Source organism: Centropristis striata, chromosome 3, assembly GCF_030273125.1.
Source record: "Centropristis striata isolate RG_2023a ecotype Rhode Island chromosome 3, C.striata_1.0, whole genome shotgun sequence".
In the NCBI taxonomy this organism is placed as follows: Eukaryota; Metazoa; Chordata; class Actinopteri; order Perciformes; family Serranidae; genus Centropristis; species Centropristis striata.
Window position 1 is genome coordinate 6,449,713 of NC_081519.1, and position 5,268 is coordinate 6,454,980.

Sequence of the window (5,268 nt, forward strand, 5' to 3'; positions counted from 1 at the left end):
GTTTGTTTCTTGTAACATCTGGCATGACAGGTTATACAAAAACTGCGACTGCTATGTTTAGGTATGAGGACGTGTTGATCTCCTGCCACCTGTAAAGGGCTAATTTAAGAAACACTCCTGTGGTTTGTATCAAAGGGTTTGTGACATAAGAGGTCGTATGGGTTAAAGGACTTATTGGCTTATCCCTATAAGTTATGCACTTGTATACTGTATGTTGTACATTATTCCCATATTGTATTTTTATTCCTCATCCTTATTCAGTTTTTTTTTTAGACCTATGACATATTGGACCTGACTATTCTCTCTTATTCATTAGTTATCCCTTAATATTGCTTATTTATCTCATATCAGTGTATACAGTTAGTGCTGCAGAAAACTGCAGAAAACAATAAGATTTGATACACAATGAATAAACAAAATATGAATTAAAAGTCATAAGGCTCAGATATTTTGATATTAGCGTCAGTCATTTGTTATATTTGAGACTTAGACCTCCAAGGAAGTTGTTTTATATCAAAGGTTGTTCCACAACGAGACTTGAGGTCGTGACAAATGGCTGAGCCCTGAGAGCATTGCTGAGGAGACAGCTATATTTGTATTTCTACCAAATAAGAACACCCGGGGGCAAAAGAGATCAAGTTTCACATTTTTATTGAATATATAGGCCTGTTTGGTGGGGTGTGAAGTCCTCAGTATTTGGCTCCTAATGCCCTCTCCCCATCTTTGCCAGTTCAGTGTCATCTTTCAACAAGGAAAGAATGCAAACTACTACACATCATATAACATGATCCCCTTCTTGCCGCGTATGGGGAACAAACACTTGTCTTGAGGGAAGGTCAGGCGACAAGCCTGGCCTTGTCTTCAGTTCATCTGTCAGGACACACAGTACAAGACCATTTAAAGAAAGGGTTTATAAATACATCTGTGCCCTCGAGACAACACAAGTGCCTGCCTCAAAAAACCTGGAGACACAAATCTGATCACCTGTTCACTGAAGATTCCACATTGGACAATAGAGCTGTAGTTGACATTAATAAAGTTTACTGACAAATAAACCGAGACAGTTTATGGAGAACGACGTATCGGCCTTCTAGAGCCACGTCCAGAGTCACGTAAGCCACGAGAATAGGCGGTGCACTGGGGTCAAAACCGTTACTTATGTCTTATACTGACAGTTGAGTTGTCAACAGCAAACCTTGGAACCTTTGACTTTTAGCAGCACAGAGGGGAGGTGTGACAATCAACGGGTGAAAGTGACATAAAGATATTAGTTACAAACATTTAAAAATGTTCCAGTGTATCAGAATAATATAAGTGAGAGAGAAAAGTGTTAAAATCAGAAACCTTAATATGATTTTCAGTCAACATTAGTGTTGTTTATGTGAGCAAGCTGTAATGCTCAGTAGGCTGGAAACATAATGATTAAAATGTAAAGAGTGACAAAGTGAGCTGATTGGTTGTTCCTTATTTGGGCTACTAAATGATTAATGTTGTTGATTGTTTGTTTAAAGTCATTTTAAGTTCATGTGCACAACACATACAGAGCAGCTGTCACTGGCAAATTAAAATGCAAATCTCAGGCTCCCTTCTTCACATTTTATATATATATATATATATATATATATATATATATATATATAATAGCACATTTTAGATTTTAATAGAATATATATCATAAAACTGTTCAAGTTAAATAAGAGAAATTATTTAAATTAAAATGTAGTGACTGTTTCTGCTGTAACAGGCCATTTAAATTTCTGCTGATCTGAAACTTTATTAAAGGTTTATCAGTAAAAGGCCGTCATGCTAAGTAATAAACAAGTAACACAATTTAGTTAAGTGAGTTAAAAAAAATAGTATAGTATAGTATAGTTTTTCTCTTCCTCCAATAATTAGCAGGTTTTTGTTGTTGTTTTTTTCAGTTTCAGATTGTCATGCTAATCTTGAACCCATAATCAATGATCCTGATATAAAATACATGTCAGTCCAAATCAGTTTAATTCAAAATATTTTATTTGTCCTTTAAGTGGCAATTTGAGGCAACACAAATACTCACAAACAAGTGATTCACACAGTCAGAACAATCAAAAATATGATAGTGTTAAGATTCAAGACCTTTATTGTAACTCCAGTTGTATAAATATAATCTGGTGAAATAATTTTGCTGAGAGGCTCCATTATAGAAAAACAGCAAATATAAAAAAAGACACAAATATAATGAAATAAAATCTAATACAATCTAAGAAGCAAATAAATATACATTGTAGAAAAACAGTACCTTAAAAAAAATATTAAGTGTAGTATGCACATTATATTCAAGGCAGTGAATTTTGCATATAATTCACAGGAACTGGATGATAAGAAAGTTGAAATACACGTGGATAAATGAGAGTGGCTAATCCATATCTGGCTATTGAATTACTATCATTTGGCTTGTAATCTGAGTAAACAGATGTTGTAGTGCAGTCACTCTGTTTACATTATGACTATTTGTAAACATGGGTGTTGTATTTTGAATCATAAACAGTTGAGAAACACCCTGCAGGTTACTGTATGAGTCAAACTCAGTGTGTTAGAAAATAAATACAAAACTGACCATGTGATAATATTCTAACGTCTCTCTGAGTTATGTGGCACCGACAGTGTGACGATGTCCATTATATCAGATTTCAGAGACAGTCCCTAGAAAGCTGAGGCCCTTTGACCCTGCCAGACGACCCCATTTAGGATGGACACGTCTGTCATCCGTCTGAGCTCCGGGATCATCACACCCTCATAAACCGCCGCGAAAATGAGACATCTGAGCCTGTAGATCAAGAAATATTTGTCATTCTGGAGATTCGCAAGAGTAGCTTGAGGTTTTAGGGCCAATCGTGGGTCAAAATAGTGAAAACGAAGCCTCAGACTGTGTTAGAGGACTGTCAGTAGGGGATTAAGGGACACCTTACACCGTTTCCCCCTCCAGACACCTCACTAGAAGTCATGTATACTAATGTCAGCGGCCAGAGAGTGTAAACATGGCAACAAGTTTTCACTCCTTACGTTCATATAGTATGTCCAGATCTCCTTCCATCACGTGACCCAAATCAAGTAACTAACTCCACACAGGCTCCCTTCACTCTCCAGACAGTTCAAGTTCAAGTTTATTTATGTGCCATAATTTCACACAGATTGCAATGACCCAGACTGCCTGAAAGTAGTAAGTGCAAAAATAGAACGAGGACCCCAGCAATCATCGCCTGTCTGTTCTGTCTGAAATTATTCTTAGTAATTGCAAAAATTCTTTAGGATAATATGCCATTAGTATAAAATCAGACTGCTTTTCTTAGACCAGTTTAAATAATATCTGGTAAAATTTTGAGCTGTGTGACTGCATGATAAACGTCAAAATTCCAGACATTTGGGCAAAACATTTTAGCATTTATGAGCAGTATGAAGCCATGTAGTCATGCATCATGTAGTTGTACAGAAATGTTTGTTTTTATTAATTCTTCATCTTCTCCTATCAAGACATAATTTATATCATTACAGGTGTGTTTAATATCTTGTCAATCATTATCAGTTTAAATACCAGCATCCTCTTGCATGTACAATAGTAAGTGACCAATATATTTATATTAAATTAAAGCAACTATCAAGAACTTTTTGTTGATTTTTTGGTTGATTGATTTGGTTGATGACAAAAGCGATAGTTCTCCTATCTTAATCTTGCTAACGTGTGCGTTTGTTTTGGAAGCGAGTCAAGTAAATATCATAATGTGATGAGGTAATATATCTATTTGTGGCTATGTAAGATTAATCACTAATATGAGGATGGTGACACAGAGTAAATTTTGTTTTATCCACTAACAAAAATTAATTTCACATTTCACATACCTTTCTTGAAAGAAGAGGCTAGGAGTAGGGTTAGAAGATGTTACCTTTCAAATTAATCCTTATGCATGCATCTTGGTTTCTCAGTTCATCTGTAATGTTTTATGAGGTTAACTAAACTCTTGTTTGTCATGTGTCATTAACCATTTATTCAATGTTTATTCACTGCTCAAGAATGCTAAATACTTTGTGTTGCCAAAATTTATTGTATGATCACAGCATGCAAAATTGTTGTTAGACTCCATGTCAACTAAAAAAGTGTGATGCAGCGTTGTCGTGGCATGTGAAATCTTGTCCCATTAACTCAAACTTTGGCCCTGCCCCAACATCCACCTGTGGCTTTCATAAGGAGATAATGACAAAATTGACACTTTGTCCAGCTTCATCACCTCTTTATAGATAAAAAGAGTGCACTTGTACAGCGCTTTTATACAAAGCGCTATACACTACGCACATTCACACACACACTAATACTGGTGTTAGAGGCTACCAGGGCACACTGGTGCCACCTGCCACCATTGGGAATTCATTCACACAACGATGAAAGCAGCATCAGGAGCAATTTGGGGTTCAGTATCTTGCTCAAGGTTATTCGACATGTAGGCTGCTGGTCAGAGATCAAACCACTAACATTCCATCAGTGTGCGGCCACTCTACCAATTGAGCACACTGCAGTTTTTGGCTAAAAATACAATATTTAGCATGAAATATTGTAAAATAGTGATATTTTAATTTGTAGTTTTGATAAGATGTGGTGGCACATACAAAACAGTACCTAAATTGTTAATTTATTCTCATTTACACATAGGTCTGTGTATGTATGCGAGTCAACCAGAACCTCATTCATTCCAATGTGTGTGCAATATTCCTCTCTCTACACTACAGGGGTGCAATAAGTATAAAATTCCAATTAGCATAAACATTCTATTTTGTAATTTAAAAAATTAATTATTCAACATATTGTAAATTTAAGCTATGTTGCTAAAATATATGGTTTGTTTTTGTCCTTGTAATGCTCCATGTGCATATTTCATAACACTGGCTGGCAAAGATCACAAACCAGTAAATCTGTAAAGAGATTTCCATTTCCATGCATTACTTACAGTTCAGGGGACGTACTCCATACACTCTTTGGAATAGGTAATACAAAACAAAGCGGTGCGGAAATTAGGGAATTATAGACTTTTGTATGAAAGGAACTTCAAAGCAAATTCCATCACCAGTTGTTTGACAAGTTATCTTTCACGGGATGCATATGTCATGTTTTACCGGATATATAAATACCTCCTGGACACATTGATTAAACAGCAGAGGAAATTAAAAGCGCTATAAATATGAGTATTGTTCTTCCTTGTATTGTCCTTCCTTCCCTACAGAACAAATCTAATTAAGATT